The 25380-nt window shown below is 36.0% G+C and overlaps 1 protein-coding gene across 35 annotated transcripts in view; it reads right to left on the bottom strand.

The window, feature by feature from the left end:
* The window catches only part of GluClalpha (glycine receptor alpha 1), a 182633-nt gene extending 162982 nt beyond the window's left edge, over positions 1–19651 (bottom strand). For 19 of the 35 annotated variants that reach the window (XM_067756994.1, XM_067757005.1, XM_067756948.1 and 16 more), the window contains exons 1-2: positions 19186–19651; positions 13571–13909 (exon numbers count right to left, since the gene is read on the bottom strand). The gene's annotated coding sequence lies outside the window, so the exon portion shown is untranslated. The other 16 variants (XM_067756861.1, XM_067756831.1, XM_067756857.1 and 13 more) reach the window with 12 other exon arrangements.
* Positions 19652–25380: the final 5729 nt, after the last annotated feature.

A 25380-nucleotide genomic window follows, 5' to 3' on the forward strand; every position in this document is an offset into this window, starting at 1 on the left:
GAAGGAGTAAGGTCTGGGGTATATTGTGCTGATCCGGAAATTAACAGATCCCACAAGCTGCCAGATCACTGAAGCTTTTTTCAAGCGGAAGTATTAGCCGTAACCAAAGCACTAGAAACACTGGAAGAGAGTAGCTTAAACTGCAGCCGTTTTAACTTTTATATTGACAGCCAAGCAGCAAATAAGGCAATAATCTCGCATAGCACAGCATCTAAATCCATGTTACAATGTAAGCAATCCCTGGAAAGAATCGGACAAGGGAAAAGAATACATCTGTATTGGGTCCCAGGGTATATGGGAATGAAAAAGCGGATGAACTAGCTAAAAAGGGCGCATCCCTTGAAGCTGGCTCCGTAGACGTCCCAATTAAATTGGGCGAGATTAAGAGAAGACGAGAGGTGCATATGATCAACCAAGCGGGAAAAATGTGTGGGTGCAAGCGCGGGGCTGTAAAGTGTCGATGTTTATGTGTAGGTCTTACAACCTTAGAATAACAATGTTGCTTCTATCCTTAAAAAGAGAGGACTGTAGACTCATGACGGGTATTATGACTAGACTGTCCCATCTGTCGTCACATGTCTTTAAATTAGGCTTGGTCAGTGATGGTAGATGTGGGAGGTGCGTGTTGGAGGAGGAAATGATCCAGCATGTCTTTACATTTATAGCACTTTTGGTTTTGATTTGCTCTGAAGAATAGGCTTAGATACAAATTCGCATTTTGAATATAAAAAAAATTTTTCACAGCATTCCCATATGCCCTCACATATAAATTCGATTTATATGAAAGTGCCTGAACTTCATATGAAAAACGCAAAAAGCGCACTTCAATATGAAGCCAAGGCACGTCGGTATGACATTCATATTTACACTAACAACACAACACTAACCAAAATTTTTTTGAAAATATGGTAGCACTGAGAAATATTTTAATTCAAATTTTATTTTAAAGGGGACCATCAAAATTCCTTAAATATTTAAAATAATTTTTATTTATTTTTTTTTTTCAATATAAAAAAGTTTCAGTGTACATGTGTGTATGTATGTGATTTGCATTTTAATGTGGCGAATATATATATTAGCATTTCTAACATCACTATGCTGTTAGTAAATAAGCACAACAGCAGTAAGCCACCTACACACATACATAGAAGGCAACGAAGAATATTTCATACACATAACCAGCAGCTTGAAGCGAAGAGATTATTTCACATACACATATATATTCAGCAAATAAGAGCTAAGGAGAAAGAGAAACAATCGCACATCACGTTATCATCAGCTAAGAGCAAAAGCTGGTACTCACACATACACACGCATACACATAGCTAGAAGAAAAACATAAACTACAGATATACATGTATATAGTTAATAACCAAACATGAGATACAATTATTCTAGAAGAGGTATACTCGTGAAACTTCTTGACCTTAAGAGAAATGGACAAACGAGATAACCGAGAGTATAAAAGCAGCGCAAGCTGAATAATCAGAAATCAGTTTTCATTTCAACACGCTATAGTGAAGTGCACGATAATTGTGAAGTACCACTCCCAAAGTAGACTAAATAAAGAACGTTTTATTACACTGAATATTTGAGTTATTTATTCGACAGTTCAGAGATTCGAACGTGTACAGAGACTACGAAATAATTAGCAGGAACTTCCCAAAATTCGTTAGAATATAAAAATTTTTAACAGCCCTGATTAGAAAATTTTATTTTTAAACTTGGATTGGTACCAAAAGCCCACGTCTTCCGGAAGATTAATAAATTACGAATCGAAACACCCTAGGAAGATGATAATAAATACGGCTAAAAATTGCATCGCGAAGGTATTGGACACAAGCGACATAGTGTTCCATCCAGAAAACAAAAAACGAATTACACATATTTTGAATATGAATGATTTCCCTCCAGGAATAATACAGACGATGATAAAATCACACAACCAACGCAAATACCCAAAAAATGTAGGAGTGGATGCAAAAATATACATGTCCATGGTATATGTACCCGGTTTTTCGGAAAGATTAAAGGGCTCTGATACATACAATAAGGAGAATATAAAAATAGCACATAAACCGACTCACACAATGAATAAATTCTTCAGAAATATGATAAGTAGAATAGCAACCAAGGACAAGAATAACGTAATATACAGGATTCCATGTGCTGGCGACGGAAACACGAAATGTAATAAAGAATATATCGGGATCACGAAGAATAAGCTAAAAACGAGGATATCAGGACATCGATCGGATATGAAAAATAGAGATGTTGAGATGCTCCACAAAGCAAACGTACCAACAAATAAAAGGCTCAGTTACAAAATAGCCATTGCAAATTGCTCTCACAACTACAAACATCTACTAGATAATTGGAAAAATTAGTTCAAAGCTGCATATCAAACAGGACGGATGTATGTAGTTTAGCTAAGAACAAAATAACATACGTATGAAAAATTGTATGTATGTAAGGTAAAATTTGTAGATTTAAGCTAACTTACATTGTTGTTGTAGCCCCTGATGACGATATCAGAAGGTAATCGAAATATATAGCGAATAAAAACAAACTAGTGTTTTATTAAAATTGACCTTGCGCCGCCTAAATAAATGAATACTTTAGTCAACAATCAACTTTTCAAATTAATTTAGAGCGTATAGCCATTAAAAAAAGACATTGACGAGAAAACTATTGGATTTATTTAAACAAGATTATATAACTAAACGATATGTTATGATTATATTGTTCCCCAGCCCTGCTGCAGAGAAGTACTTCGTTAAGTAAAAATAATTTACCAAAAAGTCCAGTTAAAATTCCATTAAATTTCCGTTATAAAAATGTCAAATTGGTAAATGGTTAATTAATTTGTTGTAATTGTTTGCCCAATACAGCCGTCGGTTCCAGTTAAATACTTAAAAAAATATACCATATTATTTAGAGTTTGTCTTTGGTCTTCAAAATAATTCAAAACATAAGCAAATGCTTTGATCTTTGACCTCTATTAATTAGTTTGCTACAACTTAGGCGCAATTTTTTCTTCTAAGAAATGTTCAAACACTACATAAATGCTATTATAATTTTCCCAGCTCTCTTACATTTTAGGTATAAATATTTAACTAAATTTGCATACTCAAATAAATCAACACAACAAAACACGACGGTCGCTGTCGCAGTGCATAAACCAGCAGGAATTAAGACTAATTTAGTTAATTACAAAATAATGATCTCGCTTTGTGCGCACTCGTTGAATTTCCTCTTTTATTTTCTTTTTATTACATTACGGTTAATCAAAGTTTTTTTTTCGTTTGTTAATGTAAATATATATGAGGCTATCCATAGTGAGTGGTGGTATATTTGACTTCGGAATCTTACCAATTATATTCTACAATTATGTGATAAAAAAAATTATATAATAATAAAATTTATACTATAATGCAAAGGTTAACTATTTTACTATATCCTTTTGTAAAAACCCCCCATTTACTTTATCGGTTTCTTGTAATTATCACTTGAATGGGTGTGACTGGTGGCACACCGAAAAACCAATCTTCCTTACCGCGGTATAAGGTAAAGCTAAATTTCAGTTCGTCGATCACTAAGCTCTTAAAAAATATTCTCTTCATAATAAAAATTTATCCTACGTGTTTTCGTTATCATAAAGAATTGAATTTATTAACAACTCGAAACCAAAAAAAATGTGTACAAAAAGTTGTTTATTAAGAAAACTTTAATATTTCTTTAACCTCAGAAACATTATTATCCGCGCTATTCAAAAATTTTCATATTGAAGTGCAAATCACAATACATATGCAAAATTATATGTGCACTGAAACTTTTTTAAATTGAAATAAAAAGATGATAAAAACATTTTAAGGACTACTTTTATATAAATGGGCCAAAAATTAGAAGGCAATTTTTCCTTTAATACAGACATAATCTTGTTGAATTTTGACTAAAAAACTTTAACAATAACTCTTGTAAAAGAATTTTGGAATTTTAAACTATAAAGGTGGAGGGTAATCTTTCAATTAAACCAAGTACTTGGGATTAACTAATTGATTATTTAAAATTTAAGCACGCGCTCTACCTTTATAATTTTAAATCCCAAAATTCTCTTACAAGAGCTATTGTTAAAGTTTTTTAGTCAAAATTCAACAAGATTACGTCTGTATTAAAGGAAAAATTGCCTCTTATTTTTTGGTCCAGGGATTTTCGTTTATCTGGATTCGTCTGCCACCTGACGGTATTTTTTTTTCCACGAATTGTAGTGCCATCGACTCGCAAACTATGTGCTAAGTTTCAAGTCTCTGGATCTGGTTATAAGTCGATCAAAAAATTTTCATTTTAAAATTAATTTTCTGTATATTTCGATCCATGCGCCACCTAGCGGATTTTTTCACTTGCATTGTAATGTCCCCCAGATCTGAATTATGCTCTAAGTATCAAGTGTCTAACTCAACGGGAAGTTACCGAAAAAGACTTTTCCGTGGGTCAAAAATTTGTATGGAAATGAGGGGACAAACATGAAAGCGACTTAATATAAAGGTATAAAAAAAGAAAATTATTTAAATGTTCAAAGAATTTTGATGTTCCCATAAATGAAAAAAATTTTAAATTATAAGTTTTCTCAGTGCTAAAAAATGTTTGAATACATTTTGTTGTCAATTTATTAGTGTAAATTTGAATATCATACCGAAGTGCTTTTTCTTTGCACTTTCATATAATAGTCAGGCACAGCCTGTCACCAAAATTACTTGAGTATGGCTCTAGTAAGAAAATTGTATTTAATCGCTATTTAAAATACCAAAATTTTCCGCAAAATCCCACAGCTCGCATGTGACTGGTGTAAGAATAAATAAATGAAATACCCGATTACCTCCGAAGAGATTTCAGGCCGAGCTTCTCTTCCAATTAGCATCGTGTGCCTTTTTAATTTCTCATACAAATTGGTGGGGCGGAACCTACATATTTTATGCCGGCTTCGAACGGCATCTGCAAGGCAGATGAGTTTTCACTGAAAAGCTTTCCATTGCAGAATTTCACTCGGAGTGTTTGCCAACTCACTGCCGAGGGGCAACCTCACTTAGAAAAACTTCTTCAAATTAAAAAAACTTGTTTCTAAATTTTTGATATTGCTTTGCCCGGGCTTTGGTGTGGTAGGCGGTAGGACGCTACCACCACACCACGGCAGCCGTCAACTGGTTGGACAGAATTTGAAAAAACTTCAACACTAACATGCCAACTTCTTAATACTTACGAAAGGTTACAATAACTTATCAGATGTTTGTTGTAACTTCTAACAAGAAAATAATAAGGACAAGTCAAACTTGAGGTTAGAAAAACAAACGACATAGCTTGTGATTCGTAATTGATTTGAAACGTAATTCCCTTATTTATTTCACTCTTCTTCTGGAATATAATTCCTAACTTGCTAGGATTAGATATACGATTAAAAAAAGAGTTACCAACTCGAACAACATTTGACCCGGATATATGTAAGTTAGTACGACTGAACAGGTATTGGGAGAGAAAAATCGACTTTCTTTTTGATTAAAAGTTCTCATTTACAAATCAGTGAAATATAGACCTTTAATAATGAAACAGGACTAATTCAGCATTAATTCGAGGAAGTTTTACATTTTACCTATTTTCTCGTTTTGCGTGGAATGCTCCATATACACACATTTACTTATAAACTTTTTCGTATTCACAAAAACTTCTTCTTCTTCATGACTTAGCATATTTTGTTGTATTCTCTATGGAATGTACTCGTTGATTATTTTATTCAGTTAAACTCAAAGTATCAATGTAAGTAAGCAGATAAATATGAAAAAAGTGAGTACGAAACAAAGCGACGAGATAAGCAAAAACAACACTAAAACTTGATCCACTTTAATTTTGAAATAATGTCAGTTTCCGGTCATTTACTCGCACATCCGTTAGCGTTACAGTATCTCCAAGTGCCAAGTCACTACATCAAACACACATACACTCAATCGCGCTCACATATACATATATGCAGAGACACATATAAACAAAGCCATAGCCCTATTTAGATGTTATAGAAACTTTACAACAAAAACTTTTAGAAACAGCTAAGCGTCGGTGTTGAATAAGGCGTAGCGACACAGTTTCCTAGATTTTGTTTAGCATTTGCATTCGCATCTCTATCTTCCTGTATTTGTGTTATGAATATGAGCTATTTTTTATAGTGGTCCTTTATTTGGCAATCCTTTTTATACTCAGCGTGCTTTGCACACTTTGATTGGCTAACGGTTAGTTGTACAGGTATAAAGGAATCGAGACAGATATATTATCAAAATCATCAGTGTCGAAAAAAAATTTGATTGAGCCATGGCCGTCCGTCCGTCTGTCCGTTAACACGATAACTTGAGTAAATTTTGAGATATATTGATGAAATTTGGTGTGTAGGTTCCTGGGTACTCATCTCAGATCGCTATTTAAAATGAATGATATCGGACTATAGCCACGCCCACTTTTTCGATATAGAAAACTTTGAAAAACCGAAAAAATCCGATAATTCATTACCAAATATGGATAAAGCGATGAAACTTGGTAAGTGGGTTGACCATTTGACGCAGAATATAAAATTAGTAAAATTTTGGACAATGGGCGTGGCACCGCCCACTTTTAAAAGAAGGTAATTTAAAAGTTTTGCAAGCAGTAATTTGGTAGTCTTTGAAGATATAATGACGAAGTTTGGCAGGAGCCTTAGCCCTATTACTATATATGTGCTAAATAAAAATTAGCAAAATCGGATGAAGAACACGCCCAATTTTTTAAAAAAAATTTTTTTAAGTCAAATTTTAACAAAAAATTTAATATCTTTACAGTATATAAATAAATTATGTCAACATTCAACTCCAGCAATGGCATGGCGCAACAAAATACCAAAATAAAAGAAAATTTCAAAATAGACATGGCTCCGCCCTTTTTCGTTTAATTTGTCTAGAATACTTTTAATGTCATAAGTCGAACAAAATTTTACCAATCTTTGTGAAATTTGGTAGGGGCTTAGATATCTGTTTTCTGTGAAAATGGGCGAAATCGGTGGAAGTCACGCCCTGTTTTTAAACACAGTCGACCGTCTGTCCTTCCGGTCGGCCATTAACATGATAACTTGAGCAAAAATCGATATATCTTTACTAAACTTAGTTCACGTACTTATCTGAACTCACTTTATTTTGGTATAAAAAATGGCTGAAATCAAACTATGATCACGCCCACTTTTTCGATACCGAAAATTACGAAAAATTAAAAAAATACCATAATTCTATACCAAATACGAAAAAAGGGATGAAACATAGTAATTGGATTGGTTTAGTGATGCAAACTGTAACTTTAGAAAACAACTTTGCAAAATGGGTGTGACACTTACCATATTAAGTAGAAGAAAATGAAAAGGTCTGCAGGGCGAAATCAAAAGCCCTTGGAATCTTGGCAGGAATACTGTTCGTGGTATTACATATATAAATAAATTAGCGGTACCCGACAGATGAAGTTCTGGGTCACCCTGGTCCACATTTTGGTCGATATCTCGAAAAAGCCTTCACATATACAACTAAAGGCCACTCCGTTTTAAAATCCTCATTAATACCTTTAATTTGATACCCATATCGTACAAACACATTCCAAAGTCACCGCTGGCCCACCTTTATGGTGATATCCCGAAATGGCATCCACCTATTGAACTATGGCCCACTCCCTTTTAAAATACTCTTTAATACCTTCCATTTGATACGCATGTCATACAAACACATTTCAGGGTTACCCTAGGTTCATTTTCCTACATGGTGATTTTCGCTTATTTTGTTTCCAAAGCTCTCAGCTGAGTATGTATGTTCGGTTACATCCGAACTTATCCTTCCTTACTTGTTTGTTTTCAATTTTATTCAGAGGCATTAACACATAGCTGTCAAAATTTTCCTTTTTTGTATATTAAAATTTTTGAATTTTTGAATTTATTTCTTTGTTTTTTTTTTTTTTTTGTATATCTATTCATTTTTAGCTTTCAGTTACTCGAACATGTTCATAAACTCAAAACAAACACCAACAAGTAAGGAAGCCTAAGTTCGGATGTAACCGAACATTACATTCTCAGCTGCCAAATTACAGCTTGCAAACTTTTAAATTACTTTCTTTTAAAAGTGGGCGGTGCACGCCCATTGTCTAAAATTTTACTAATTTTCTATTCTGCGTCATAAGGTCAACCCACCTACCAAGTTTCATCACTTTATCCGTCTTTGGTAATGAATTATTGCACTTTTTCGTTTTTTTCGATATCGAAAAGTCGGCGTCGTTATAGTCCGATTTAGTTCATTTTAGATAGCGATCTGAGATGAGTACCCAGGAACTTACATATGTAGCAAATTTCATTAAGATACCTCAAAATTTACTCAAGTTATCGAGTTCACGAACAGACGGACGGACGGACGGATATGGCTAAATTTATTTCCTTTTTCGCCCAGATTAAGGGGTACCGTTATGCGAACAAAATTAATATACTCACCTGAGCAAAGCTCACAGTAAGAAGTTATATCCTCAAGTTAGCTCACTGAATAAGATAACTCGTGATAACTGTGAAGTTGCGGATTTCGACTAGAAATCCATGGCCGTGACAGTTACAAAACTAATTTTTTAAATTTTTATACAATTTTCTCTATTTTTAAGAAAATTATTCTTTTTTTTTATTTATTTATTCTTTAAAACAAGGAAAAATAAACATCTTATATTTTTAAAAAAATTAATTGTTTAGATTAAGAAAATCATTTCTATGGCGCAAAATCGTTCCCATCGTTCCACTGTAGTGATCCACTTCTAAACTAAACAAGGGCCCTCGACTTAAGCGGCTGGACAATTAACACCAATGAATAGGAATTATTACTTACCGGTGTTAAGCTCATTAATTTTTAAAAATCTTAGGAAAAAACGAAGCACACTAAAAATTGGAACAGAAAATCTCTTTAATGTCCCCGGATGTACGTATACTGCGCCAAAACAAAAGGCTTCCTTATTTTAATTTATATAAGAAGACTGGCTTACAGTCGGATTACGTTCGTTATGCTATTCTGCATCATAAAATATTTTGAATTTAATAAGAAGTGATATAAGGCTTACGTCCCTAAAATGAAGAAGAAAATTATTTGCAACTCGAGGTCGTTTTATGGTTTCGTAAATTCTAAATGTGGGGTAAAGGGATTTCCTTCCGCTAAGAAGTTCAATGATAACATTTCTAACGACTATCAAGAGTAATTCTATCCGTGCTGCACATTTATTGCCTGAAGATGTTATAATATACCCAAATACCCTAAGAGAATCGTTTTCATATGGCCCTGATTTAGTTCCAACTTGCTTTCTTAAAAAATGTGCAGAGTGCATCTACCAACCTCATAATGATCTCTTTAATCTATCTGTAAAGTATAGCAGTTCCCTACGGCATAAATGTGGTATTAAGTGCTCCATTGAAAATTTTCGTGATATAGCTCAACTGTCCGCTATTCCTAAGTTGTTCGAGACAATCGCTACAAATCACCTAACATTTTCGATTTCAATATCTTCGTACCGACGTTTTATACACCGATTTTAGTAAAGCATTCGAAAAAGTATGCAACTCTTTACTTGTCTATAAACTTGACATGCTTGGCTTTCAATCTAGTTTCACTCGTTGGATTTACTTCTATCTCTGTGGCATAACGCAAAGAGTAATCTTTAAAAATCTTGTGACGAATATTAGCGCCACTAAGCTGTTAGTAAATAATCGCAACAACGAAACATAGCAAGCAGCGATACCTATGTACTACGCAAAGAAGAGATATCTCACACACCCACATGTAGACATCAGCCGAAATAGCTACACACACATACATACGCATATGGCTAGTAGAAAAGCATAAACTACAAATATACTGAGACGAATATTAGCAACACTAAGGGATAATATCATCTCTAAGCCGATACTAAGCAGTGACTTGTATGCACATCAACAAATCAATCATTATGTCTACCCATATGTCCATACAAGCAGCGGAGAGTAACGCACAAACACATGCATATATCTGAGATACTCCCAAAAGTATGCAATCATTTGTGCAAGTATCACTCACATATACACGCGCGTGGGCTATGAGAGAAGCAATAAAATCGTGCATCTGTATTTGTAGCTGAGAAATGCATAGCTTGTAAACGAGAAGTAAATTCTAGAAATAGAAGCGCCAAAAAATATGGAACGAGGGAATCGAAGAGTATAAAAGAGCGCAATCTGAGCAATCAGCTAAAATCAGTTTGATTTAAGCAAGCTATCTGTAGAGCAGTAGAAGTTTATTTTGATAGTAGTCTAATAAAGACTATTTTGCATTATCGAATATTGGAGTTATTTATTCAACAGTTAAGTGATTCGAACATTAGCAGAAGGTTGCAAATAAGCGGAATTGTTATAAATTCGTTACAATACATATAAATAGCTGGTAATCAAGCATGAGATACACCGGATCGAGAAATTACTAAACCTTAGGAGAAATGGGTGAACGAGAAAACCGAGGATATAAAAGCAGCGCAAGCTGCGGGATCATTAGTCAGTTTGATTTAAATACGCTATTAGTTGTGAAGTGCAGTATAATTGTGAAGTATTCCCAAAGTAGTCTAAATAAAGACCAGTTTGCAATATTGAATGCTAGAGTTATTTATTCGAAAGTTTAGCGATTCGAATGTTAGAGGAAGCTGCATAATAACCAGGATTTCCCGTAATTCGTTGCAATGTGTTTTCGAGTATAATTAATGTCACCTCTGGTCTTCCTCAGGGCAGTCATCTTGGCCCGTTACTGTTTTTGGTATTTATGAACGATATCTCTGAAATTATAAAATACTCTAAAATATTGATGCATGCTGATGATATAAAACTTTTTAGGACTTACGCATCAATTGAAAAACGTTGTTTACTTCACACGGATATGCAATGTAAACTGCACCATGCCGCCTAATCTTCAAAAATGTAAATTTAAGTGATTTTCGCGTAGAAACTTACAACCAGCTCCTTACACAATTAACAACCAAACCCTTGAAAGTGTAAATGTTTTCGTAGACTAACGAGTTACAATGAACGCAAACTTAGTTTCAACTCTCATATAAATGCTACTGTCAATAAAGCTAAAGGTGTTTAGCATTTGTGGAAAGGTGGTCAAAAGACTTCAGTTACGTTACGAAAACCCTCTTCACAACATTGGTAAGACCGATATTAGAGCATGGCTTAATAATCTGGATTCCGCGTTTTCAAGTCCATATAGACAGACTCGAATCTATACAAACACATGTCTATTTAATTTTCCATCCTACACTAATCGATTAAAGCTTATCAATCTTCCAACTTTGCTAGTCGAAGTGAAATGCTTCGTGTACTATTTATTACAAAACTACTAAATGGATCGATTTCAAGTTCATTTCTTCTGAAAGAAGTGAACTTTAGTGCTCCCCCTCGAACTACGAGATACTACAAACCTCTTCTTTTAAAACAATGTAGAACGAACTTCGAACTTAACGCACATTTTCAGTATTTGTGTCAAGCATATTTGATAGGTTGGACTCCAATTTTCTATAAAGAAGGCTGTTCTTATCTCTTTCAATAGTTAATGAAGTATATATTTGTTTCTATTCTATCAATTTAGTTTTACACTCAGCTGACGATATTTCTTCTATAGCTGAGCAGTTCTAGATCTCAACGTTTGACAAACCACTGTCCATCAATGATTTGGAAAAAAAAAAATATTTCCTGCTAAAAGGAAATTATGTATTCTCAATTTTATTACTATATGTTAATTTTTCTTCGAGCTATGGCTCCGGAAATAAAAAAGAGGGGCAGTGCCACACCCATTTTCAAAAATTTTATTATAATTCCATTTAGAAAGTAATACACTACTGATATTAAGTTCTTTTTTTGCAAAGGTATAGCTTATTTTATTCATCTACTACACTTTTAAACAACTTTTATATAAAAGTGGGCGTGGTCCTTAGCCGATTTCGTTAATTTTACTTCGAATCCTTCCTTATAGTAAAGCAAATTCTCAGCTGAAATTTGTTATGATAAGTTTAACGGTCTTTTATTTATGATTAATATTATTTGTAAAATTGATTTTATCATAAGTGGGCGTTGCCACGCCCATTTAAAATTTTTGTTTAAAAATTTTCATCAAGAGTCTCAATATAAATGCACACATAAAATTTCAACATTCTAGGTGTGTTATTTACTACACAATCAAGTTTTTGTGAATTCCAAAATGTTACGTTATGTGACGAATATTAGCAACACTAAGGGACATAAGGCGGCCACCGTGGTGTGATGGTAGCGTGCTCCGCCTACCACACCGTATGCCCTGGGTTCGCACCCCGGGCAAAGCAACATCAAAAATTAGAAATAAGGTTTTTAAATGAGAAGAAAATTTTTCTAAACGGGGTCGCCCCTCCGGGTGTATTTCTGCCATGAAAAGCTCTCAGTGAAAATTCATCTGCTTTGCAGATGCCGTTTGGAGTCGGCATAAAACATGTAGGTCCCGTCCGGCCAATTTGTGGGGAAAATCAAGAGGAGCACGACGCAAATTGGAAGAGAAGCTCGGCCTTAGATCTCTTCGGAGGTTATCGCGCCGTACATTTATTTTTTATAAGGGATACTATCATTTCTAGGCCGATACTAAGCAGTCACTTGTATCTATATAAACAAATCAATCATTATGTCTACACATATGTACATACAGCTGCCGAGAGTTACAAAAGTATGCAATCATCAGCAAAGTAGTTCTCATACATACATATGCATATTTCTGAGATACTTACAAAAGTATGCAATCTTCAGCGAACTAGTAAATTCTAGAAATAGAAACGCCTAGAAATACGCCAACGAAGAGTATAAAAGCAGCACCAACTGAGGCACGACCAATCAGTTTGATTTAAGCACGCTATTGGTTGCGAAGTATAAGTGTTATTGTGAGGTATTTTAATAAAGACCATTTTGCATTATTGGAATTATTTATTCCACAGTTTAGCCATACGAACAATAGTAAAATGTTGCAAAAAAGCGGAATTGCACTACTTTCGTTACAGTATATATAAAAAGAGGGCGTTGGCGTTATCATCCGATTTCGGTCATTTTAAATTACCAAGGAATCTGTATACCAAAAATTAAGATATGTCAATATTTACTCAAATTATCGTGTGCACAGATAGACGGACGGACGCACATGGCTTAATCAATTTCTTTTTTCTACAATTATGTTATCAAAGGGGCAGCAGAGTTGCCAGATCTCGAGGCAGCAATTAAGCTGAGTCCTAGAAAACTGCTAGTATTTGCCAAGAGGACGGAGTTATTCTGTAACATATGTACTGGACCTGATTGGGGTTCTTCCGTTTGGCCGTCAAGTAAATTCTGGTAACACTATGGACATATTTAGTCAATGTGAGGTCTTTGTTGACCGGCTAGTTCAACCTAACCTATTCGATGAAAGTTAATATACTCTGTGTGCAAATCGTGCTGATTATAAACACATCTTAGTTTTTGAGAAAGTACTTGTCTAGATGGAAGTGTTTCCATGGCGCAAAATTAATCCCATTTTTTCTTCATTTTCTGGAATTTTTAGATTTTTTGTTGTTTGAGTGTAGCTGCTCAAATATTTTGTATGACCGTTGCATCAATATAAATATCGTAGCACGTCATTAGCTCATATTTTCACTCACTTTGTGTATATGTGTACGTTTTTTTTTTAACTTTTATTAACAGTATGGAGTCATTTAAAGTCCTTAAAACAATTCTGACGCATGTAACTTGGTTTTAGATTTTTTTGTCATTCACTGTTCGTAATATTTTGCACTTTTTCACATATTTAATTTTTAGTTTTTCACAGCCCCACTACAAAAATAGCCGTACTTAACGTGGCGAATTCATGATGCATAATAAAGTCGAAAGCAGCTGCAAAATATTCACGAACCACAAGCAAAAATGTGTACATAGACGAGTAAATGCACTTGAAACAATAAACACTTCGGGAAATGGGTGGGGTGGCGCGCACAAAAATATGCAACAAACTCAATTACAGTAAGAGCGGCGATATGTTCTTAAACTGCATTCACATTCCGACTAAGGTATGTATGTGCATATGTACATATGTCAGGATATGGGTGTATGTGTGCGTGCTGTATATACGCCACGATAGCATAAAATTAACAACAATTAAGGCAAAACCAACAACTGTTTTGTTTTTCAAACTCAGGGGCTAACACATTAGCTGCGCAGGTTTCTCAAACTTTACAACCTCCATTCCCCATTTTAGGTTTAAAAACCTTTTTAGAACGCTGTAATTTTTTTTGATTTGTTTTAAAATAAAAACTTAAAATAAAATTAGTTTTACGCAACTCCAAATCTCACAAACAACAATCGTTTGTGCTCGGTTTTAGCAGCGAATGCACGTTCAGTCTCCTTTTATATGTTGGAATAATTTGTATGTTTGTTTGAGTGCTTATGTTTGCAACATATCATTTATATATATTTGTATGTGTGTGTGTTGTTTTGCTTATAAATCATATGAACCGCAAAGCACAGTTGCTTTAGTAGTGACGACAGCAAAACACAAATCTCAGAGTCAGGGTGTGGTGAATATGTTGTGTTTGTTAGTTTTTTGTTTGTTTATTGAGCTTTGAGAGCAAAATGAGAGATATAAGGATACGAAAAACTAAGGCGAGGCAATCAACAAATACAACATCAGTTAACTTTGTGGTATAAACGTGAAAAAAATGGCTAAGATAACAAGGAACCATGCTGCTGCAGCAGCTGCTGTTGCTGTTAAATATATAATTTCTTTTTTTTATTTTATACTTAGATGTGCTAGGTTTGTGGCCAGTCTATATAATTGATACGCTTATTTTTCAAAATCTTTCCAAAAAGTGTTAAAATAAATGCGGGAGTACTGAGTACTCGTAACATTCGATGTGTTAACATAACTATTAATTATGTAGAGCTCGACCAGGTATTTCAACAGCAAAATTATAGTCAAGTTTTCGGGTTATCGCCTTGATATCGAATGCTTACATGGCCCAGAAAGTCATATTAATCGTTCCCGAGATGGTCGGGCTGGTACCTTAATGGTGCTTTGGTAGCGGAACGTACCGGATCTATATCCGGAAAAGGACCATCAACATCGAAAACCCTACCCAAAGCCGTAGGGGAGTGTTTTTGTCGTTAATACAACAACATCAGCACTAATGGGATTCAAGGGGTTGTGTAGCGCAACCCTCTCAAGGGTTTGCCAGCGCAATATATAGCTTCTTCAACCCAATATTCAACCTCATCTACCCTCTGGTGACCCCAAGCTCCTCGTGGAACTAGAAGGTGGGAGGGAAGGATGGCCTGAAGGTTTAATGTGGTCATATATATTGTACCGAGATGGTCGGGCTAGTACTTTAATCGTGCTTTGTTATCGGAGCGTACCAGATCTATATCCGGCAAAAGACCATCAACATCGATAACACACCCCAAAGCCTTCGAGGAGTATTTTTATCCCTACAACAACTAATCTTGTCGATACAAAATGATTAACTCGCGCATATCTCGTGGATAAAAAACCGATAACTTATAGATAAGAAACCAGTAGCACATCTGTAACAAATTGATAACACGCCGTCCGCTTTCAGTTTTGACTTCCTCCTTTTCTTTATTACTTTAACTTCTTTTTTGTTTCTTTCCTTGCCTCGGCTTTACAACTGTGACGATAACTTAATCATCGTTATTACCATCAACATCAGTATCGATGTGGGCAGGCGCCATGGTGTGATGATAGCCTGCTACGCTCACAGCAGCGAAGGTCCTGGGTTCAAGTCCCGGCAAAGCAACATCAAAAATTATGAAGAGTTTCATTAAAAGAAATAATAATTTTAAACAGGGTTGCCGCTCGGCACGGGTATGGCAAACACTCCGCCGTTCGGAGTCGACAATCAGCTTATAGATTCCATGCCGCTCATTTTTGGGAAAACTAAAAAAGGAGTACGGCGCAAATCGGAAGAGAAGCTAAGCCTGAACCCTCTCGAAGGTGAACCGCGCCAGGTACCTATGTTCTTTTTTCATTGAAATATTTCGCATAATTTAAGAGTTGAAGATCAGTAGAGTTCCCAAAGAATGAGAACCAGTCACTGATATGCCCATAGACTACGCCAAATGAAGTTCTAGAATATAAAAAACTTCAACAGAATTGAAAGGGATCTGATTAGGCCATTCGAGAATAAACAACTTTCTATACCCGATTCTGGATAATAAACTATGAAGGTGTGACCTACGATCATATTAATATCACTGGGCTTAACAAACAAGGCGTAAAGTCGACCAATTCTCTCTGAAAATGAGAACAAAATGAAGTGCTTTCTGATGTTACGTGCACATTGACCTTCGCTTACTAATTTCACTGGCAAAAAACTTTAGACGGAGTACGTAATTGAGTAGCATTTGAGTACTTAAAGTATCAGCTTCACCAAAAAGAAATTCTTCAGTAATGGGCGAGTAAATGAAGATAGTAATCCAGCAAATGAGAAAGCTTGCGTAGTTAATACTATATTTTCTTGGAGAGTCACACCGCGCTAAATGCCTTGGACTCATATGTCCATACACAAAGTCGATATCGTAGTTCTCTAAATAAGCTGGCCCAGCACATTTGTTATAGCCTTACTCAGGTACCTGAATACCTGAATATTGAAAGCATCTGTACAGCTGATGAGTTGGTCAGGACTGGTGCGATCATCTACATCGTTTCCGAAAATGATTCAGTAGCCTATACCTCTTTTAGATTGCGTGCCATCACGAACCCTATGAGCTGCTCTAGGCAGCGGATCCTACAAGCAAAAAGAAAGGTTGGTTTGGCCTACGGCAAACAATCTTTTCACGCCGAATAAATCAAGGCTCCCGTGCCGAGGAAGGATTTTTCCTGCTCCCCCTGTCCGGCACTGACCTCTCAACCGACTGTCTTTCAATGATATTTTTAAGGTTTCCATGCTTGAAATTAAGGAATATTTAAACTTATTGACTTCACGAACTGATTCAATCCGTGGTAGCTGACACAGTTACGGTAACATATCGCAGCCTCCATTTGTCGCCTAAGTATTGGACTGGGAGGTCAACCTTATACTATAGAACGTGCCATGAAGAAAAGTAGGTGATTATTATCAGTTAATGGCAGAATTACCCTTGTAGTAAATAAAGCAAACTCAGAACTAGAGCTCGATCATTTTACTAAAATAGTACTTCCTTTTAAATGCTCACGTAATTCTTTCAACTGTCCATTTTTATACAAGTTTAAGGATCCCCTTATATTCAGCTAGTTCTCAGATATTTTCCTTTCAGAAAGTTGGTATGGAATGAGTGTTTGTGGATAACCGATTTAACAAAGTGTTTGAACTGTAACTTTCTATGTCGATATAGTTATAGGAAACGGATTTGTTTTAAAGTAACCAAGTCCCCGGTGAGAGTATGAATGGACTTGCTACTGAACCGGTGATGCGACTAAGGGGTATACCCATAAGTTCCATCTGAAGAAGCTGGATAAGGAGAACAAAGAGAAGAATGAACAATTTCTATGATGATCTGCAGGAATACAGACAAAACTTGTCAGTTTATTAAGCGTATGTTTCACTATACTCTGTGAACTTGGAAATTAAGTGAATTTATGAAGATTTATTTAGAAATATCTGACAAAACGAACATGCTTCACCAGTTTGGTGTTATTATTATACTCAGTTAAGTACCGCTCACGGTAGGTGGGTTGATCCTATGAAACAGAAGAGAAAATTAGTGAAATTTGGAACAATGGACGTGGTGGCACCGCCCACGTAATGCTCGGTTACAACTAAACTTAGCCTTCCTTACTTGTTTTCATTGTAACAATGACTCACACTGCACTCACTAGTTGATATCCGAATGAGGTAAGAGTTGGTTAACTCGAATGTGGAGTTCCATTGCAACCGGGTGCCATGACCCTTAGAATGGAAACGGTGTTAATAATGGTGATGGTGTGTAAACTCACATTATCGATTGGGACCAAGGTAAACGAGCCTCGGGGGCTGGTCAAACCTACTTTTACTCGTGTACTATGGTGCATCCATGAGGTTAGGCCGACGTCGGCAGGTGCTCACGTAACACCTACACTAACTGTCCACTCATTAGGAACATTCAAAATGAATCCGATTTAAAGAGTTCAAAATTTCATTGCTCGTACTATTAACCTTACCAACCTCTATATTTGAACACGTCCAGATCACAGCTAAGTATATAAACTTCGGGCTCAAACGAAACCATTCTTTCACAATTGTTTATTTTTCTTTATTTACACACAAGCAGCAGCTGAAGAAGCCAACTCAATCAGAGCAACAGTGGCAATAGCAGCATCATGTCGTACAACGTACAAAACGATGACGACCACGAGGAAAATGTGACCATTGAAGGTGAGAAGGTAAAGAGGTGTAAATACATACACCAAAATACACAAAGTTACAACAGCAATTAAACAAGTAGCAGCTGTAGTTTTCAAAGAAATTAACATTAGAGAGAGAGAGAGAGTGTGTGTGAGGGCGCTGCTAAGAGGAGGTGCGAAACGACAAAAAGGAATATAACACGACGACAGGCCAAACTATAGCACATCCGTTTTAGAAGTTTTTTTCTTTTACATTTTGAACACACATATTTTTATGTATGTGCGTATGGGTTTAACTTTTTGCATATTTATGGATTGAAATGTGGATGCGAATATCATATGAAACATTTTTTTTTTATAATTTCAATAAATTTAAAAAATTTTTTTTTTTTTTTTGTACTAGCTAACAGGGTTATTGGTATACTAACTTATAGTGTTACTCATAAAAAAGCCTCCTTAGTTAATTTTTTTTTTGCCTTTTCTTACTTCCACTAATATGGCTGCTGCCAATACAAAATTTTTTGATGATGTCTTTTTTCCAACTTTTATAAAATTTTTTATTTGCAGACCTTTTTGTATGCGTTTTATGTGTTTTAACTTTGACTTGCGTATGCATATGCTCAAGTAAAGTTTTCTTTTAGTTATAACTTTTTTTCACACTCTTGTTGTACGTTTAATATACCAATTTTTGTGTAGCTTTGTAATACATACTATTTTCGGAAACGTAGATACATACATATATGAATTTTTTCCAAATTTTATTTTTCATTCATTTTTTTCACACAGTCATAGCAACGCCTTTTTCATAAATTTTCCATCGTTCCGATTTGCATAGAAATCAATTTGATATGTGTGGGTGTGTATACATGCATATGTGTGTGTGCATGTGAAATTTTTTCTTTCATTTATGCTGCAGTCTTTTTGACATAGATTTAAGCAAACAATTTTCTTTTCATTTGCAATTTTATATGCTAAACAATTTTCTAAATATTTTGCTCACACAAATTTTATACACAAAATTAGAAATTTTCTTCTTTTTGCCACATTTTTCTTGCTTTTAGCTGCCTTTTAATTAGTGAGTAAACAATTTTTTTTTTCTTCTTCTTTGTTTGCTTGCAACTTTTCACTTTTTTGTGACGCGTTTACGCTTATAAACCGTTAAGCATCCGAACACGTCAACTGTCTCCACCTGACTGAGAAAATCGATGGCGTTGCTATGAAATCTCTATAAATTTTGTATGCGAGCGAACGTTGGCTTTTAGGGCGCGTTTTGCATTCATTTCTTCTCCTATGCTGTGTATCGCTATGCTATATATATATATATATATGTGTGTGTGTGGCATGTAACGGTATTTTGGTGTCTTTGACGTTTTGCAGCATCCATCGCGAGCGAAAGCTTTCGTTTGTTTTAGCAAAGCCCCATTTCTCTCTCTCACACACACATATCTACACACTTACTTGATTTTATTCTAAAGTAAATATGTATGTTTACATTTTTTTTTCAAGATTAACTCTTTTTTGCTTATGCAGTTTTTTATGGCATATTTTAAAATGTGTTTCTGTTAATTAAACAGAAAAACTATACTTTTGATTTCGTTTAATTAATTGATTAAGAAGCTTATAAAGCATATTCTCACCCAGCCCCCTCACTCTCTTCACCGGTAACTAGCACATAATTTATATCAATAAAGTATTCTTGTTGTATAAACACTTACGTACACATTTACACATATACAAACCACATTCCGCTACATCCTAAAGAATGTTGCGCATACGCCCCGCCGTACCAAATTGCTTCCAGTAAATGGAGCATAACTTGACTTCCTTTTTGAATTACTCTAGTGAATAGTTGTGTGTAGTAATTCAATATGTTTTAAGAAAAATTGAACCACAAACACAGCAGGGTGACCAAGTTGATAACTGAATCGGCTATAGCGTGCAAATCTCTTCAAGGTCTATTTCCCCCGGGTTTGAGGTTCGAAACCGCACTCCTGCACTCATGTTACTTTTGCCACGGCGCCTTAACCGTTTTGGTCATCATTTTCTCGTGTAAGTGTGAATAGATTATTCTCTTTGGCTTCTGTTTCATACATTTTAATCGCACCAATATCGATATGATGAGATATTACAGCATACTGGTGATGACACTCATAATCAATTTGATACAATTCAAATTGCAATTGCTGGCATATGCTGATGACATTGATATCATCGGCCTAAACACTCGTTAGTTCTGCTTACTCCAACTGGAAAACTGGTAAAGATGGGTTTGATGGTGATTGAGGACCAAACGAAGTACCTGCTTTCATCGAGCAAAGAGTGTTGACAGCCATAATTTTGAAATAGTAAAATACTTCGTTTATTTGGGAACCAGCATTAACACTAACAACAACATCAGCTCTGAAATCCAGTGAAGAATCACACTTGCCAATAAATGCTACTTTGGACAGGGTAGGCAATTGAAAAGCAAGGTCCTCTCTCGGCAAACGAAAATCATACTGTACAAGTCAGTTATCGTAACCGTTGTTGTTGTTGTTGCAGCGATGCGGAAACTCCCCGAAGATCTTAGGGAGTGTTATCGATTTTCATGGTCTTTTGCCAGATTTGGATCCGGTACGTTCCGGTAACAAGCACCATTAAGGCACCAGCCAAACCATCTTGGGAACGATCTATTATGACAACATGAAACCTTCAAGGCCATACCGCCCTCCCGCCCACTATATCCATAAGGAATTTGGGGTCGACAGGGTCACGGGTAGGTGAGGCTGACAATTGGGTTGGAGAAGCGACAGGATGATCTATGTATATTCTGCGCTGGCAACCCCTTGAATCAATTTGGAATTTTAGTCGCATACCCGCCCCTGGTATATTCTAAGCCCCCAAACCCGCTGGGGGTATCGTACCCATCCTGCTCTATAGTGCAGAAGCACGGATCATAACAACATCAAATGAAGCGGTTTTGGGAGTGCTCGAGAGAAAAGTTCTTCGAAAGATTTATGGAGCTTTACGCGTTGGCTATGGCGAGTACCGAAAAAAGTGTTTTATGGGAACTCGCCTATAGAAGCGGTTCCTTGGTGGGACCAATTGGCGCCAGTTGGCAGAGAGAAGAAACGACTGACCGCCTTGTTGGACGGCCATAACCGTTTAAACGGCTAAGCGCCAATTAAGTAAGTAAGTGATCATACTGTTCCGACTAAAAAATATAGCTGACAACCCTTGGATTATTTCTTATTTGACGCTATGATGAAATATCACCTCAACATTCTAGCGTCATAAATCATTCTCCAATTTACTAGAGGGAGAGCTCCAAAAGTAGCACTTCGGAACGTAGAATAACATTAAGTTCGTCAGCTATTTCATTTACCTAGCATCATTTAACAAGCGAGTAGAAATTCATTAATCTATATACACTCCCTGCAAAGCTTATGCAGCTTCGTGAAATGACCCTGAGCAATACTATCTGCTCTTAGGATTGTGTAGGTGCTTTTTGAGTTATTCGAAACCTAATTAGACATCAGACAAAGCGGCTTCCCATCTTACTATAGCAGATAAAAACTAACCCAGCATACTAAACCAAAGCATTTTTGAAGTTACATGTCTCGGAGCTTTGTCGTTTCACTAAAGCAAGCAACAAATGATCGAAGCACGACCCTGCAGCTTTCAAACTCGTCCAATCAGGGGAATTACACTTTGGTAATCTTCTACACAGGGTGTCACAGCGAGTGTAGGTTTTACGTGAGTACCTGCCGACGTCGGCATAACCTCACGGATGCAACATAGCACACGAGCCAAGCCTCGCTTACCTTGGTCCCAATGTTGTTGTTGTTATTGTTGTAGCCATAAGCTTGCTCTCCGAAGGCTTTGGGGAGTATTATCAATGTGATGATCCTTTGCCGGATACAGATCCGGTACGCTCCGGTACCACAGCTTAAGGTGCTAGCCCGACCATCACGGGAACGATTTATGTGGCCACATTAAACCTTCGGGCCATTCCCTCCCTCCCTACCCCCAAGTTCCATGTGGTATGCATAAAACGACTTAAGAACCAGTGTAATAAGTGGCACAAGAAGAAACTAAGTGCTTGGTGTGGAAGATACAATTAAATCTAACTGTATGGGACATGTTTGGCATTTTGTCAAATCTAAAAAGACTGTTGTTGGGGTGCCTGCAACTGTATTTCTAGATAATAAACTGGCTAACTCTCCCATAGACATTGCTAATTTGTTTGCCGAATTTTTCAATCCAATTTCACAATCGATGCAGTAGTTTCACCAAATGATCATAGTCAATCTAACCACCAAACAATTTTGGCTAGCTGCGATTTACCTCCAATGATATTATTAACGGTATTAGAGCATTGAAAAACTCTACTCAAACTGATCGAGACGGATTAAGCACTGTCCTTCTAAAAAATTGTCCTGCAATTGTTGTCCCCCTAATAATGATTTTTAACCAGTCTCTTAACTCCGGGATCTTTGCGGATGCCTGGAAAATTGCGTGTATCATCCCAATCTTCAAAAATGGTAAGAAGAATGATGTTTCAAACTATAGGCCAATATCTAAGTTATCTATTATTTTGGAAATTTTTCGAAGGGATTGTCAAAGCAAAAATGTATTTCTCAGTGGAACACTTTATTCTGCCTAATCAGCATGGTTTTGTTGTTGGTCGGTCTACATCAAGTGGACTGTATCTACACGGATTTCTCCAAGGCATTCGACGAGGCATCTCACAATTTGTTGCTACGAAAGTTAGCTTCGCTTGGATTTCACTCCACGTTCCTCAATTGGTTGTGTTCCTACCTGATGAATAGATGATTTAAGGTATCAATCGAAGGTGTATCCTCGAAGTTTTTTAATGCCACCTCTGGCGTGCCCCAAGGGAGTATCCTAGGTCCCCTTCTCTTCATTTTGTTTATTAATGATATTGGCAAATGTACAAGAAGACATAAATAGATTAGCATTATGGTGCCGTGACTCGCATCTATTTCTTAATCTTAACAAGCGCTATCATATGATGTTCGCAAAAATTCACAATGCTTTACCAGCGACATACAGTATCTCAGGTGCTCCTCTTCAATCCTTACTCGAGAGCAAAGGCCTTGGGGTAATCTTCGACTCCTCTTTCTCGTTCAATAACCATATTAATTACATTATCTCTAGTGCGTATGCCTCTCTCGGCTTTCTAAGGCGTAATAGCATAACTTTTTCACATCCATATACCCTGAAATTGCTTTACGCTCCAAACTTGAATATGCGGCGTTTTTTTGGAGGCCGTACCATAAGTTTGCAATTTACAGAATTGAACGAGTACAAAAGGGTTTTCTTAAATTCTGTCTTAGATCTCTACAATTCTCCTACCCAGTCCCTTCCTATACCTCCCGTCTGCTGCTTATAAATTTACAATCCCTATAAATTAGAAGGACGCCGATTTTTTGTCTCTGATTTATGGAATTAATACTCGTGACATTGAGTGTCCATCCTTGCTGCGCTCTATTAACTTTCTTATACCAACTAGGTCTCTACGGTTTTATTATCCATTTTATATTAAACTTACGTCCATCAACTATGCACGAAATGCTCCTATATTGCGTGCTCTGCGGGAGTTCAATGAGATCTATAATTCAATTACGCTTGAATTTGCTTTTTCTCTCTATCTTTTTTCCTTAACTTACATAACTCTGTTTTGTATTAATATTTCTTTTAGTCAGTAAGAACCGCTGTTGTTTTTGACTTTTCGAAAATAAACAAATAATAGCAAGAATAGAAGAGAAGCTAGTTCGATGATACATATCATCTCAATAACATACTGCAACAATAACTGTTCAAGAAGGCTCAAATTAGAAGAGCATCTCAAAACCTCCTAATAAATACTCATATATTATATGCAGGGCTTCTTTACAATGCCTGTTAATATCCGGTGTGCCACAGCGTCAGTCCTTGTAGTGTTCATGGGACGTCTGACAGATGTTCTTTGGTTAACAACTAGTTCTAAAATGATCCACTCTCTGTGTGCGGGTAACACTGGAGTTTTTGGACTTTATAGAGATTGAGACGATTGACGTCTTATCCACGGAGGTATCTTAACGCAACTACTCCTAGCAATCTCATCTCTATGGTTACTGAATCACACGGAACGTCCTGGAGATCTGAGAGTTTATTGGAGTGGGATGGCTGATTTCTTACCCAAGATGGCATCTAAAGCATGAGTTGTAAAAATATAAAGCATTGCACTTTCGCATACGCAATATTAGCGCAATTATTTTTTGGAATGAATGATATAAAGTGATATCTCTGGGTCCCTTAGCCCTTCTAGCGTGCATCTCTGATTGCATTTATTCTTTTCATGTTCCAAAATCCATTTAAATGCTAATAGGAGCAATTATGCTTCTAAATATTTTTCGATATCGAAATATTTCTTTGTGACTAAAGACTTCTTAAGATTTTCCACTGTATGCCACCTTGCAAACAATTAACTTTAGCACGCAGTAACACTATGCGCATTATACACACCAATACATCCAACAATGCGTTACCTATAAAAAACCATCAATACCCAATAAACATTTTTGTCAATTCTCAGTTTGAGATACTTTTGAAAACCAGTCCATTTCTCACATTTCAAACGTTTGTTTTCAAAAGCATTTCAAATAACCGTTGATAGCATTCTCAAGCTAAAAGGCACATTTTTAATATGGAGTTTTCCTTTATTTTCAAATTGAGAATTTTTGGAATCTCAACTTATTCTCAAACGAGAATAAAGCGGAACGAAATGGAATCCACTGTTGTGCCACTTTCGGTAAACAAATTTATTATTTGCCTCACTTTCCTTTTAACTCGTTTAGATTTATGCATAATGTAGTAGAATATCACTTAATATTATTAAAATGTATAAATACTTCCTTATTTTTTCACTATATGTCCAACTTCACTC

This window comes from Eurosta solidaginis, chromosome 1, assembly GCF_040869045.1.
Source record: "Eurosta solidaginis isolate ZX-2024a chromosome 1, ASM4086904v1, whole genome shotgun sequence".
Lineage (NCBI taxonomy): Eukaryota > Metazoa > Arthropoda > Insecta > Diptera > Tephritidae > Eurosta > Eurosta solidaginis.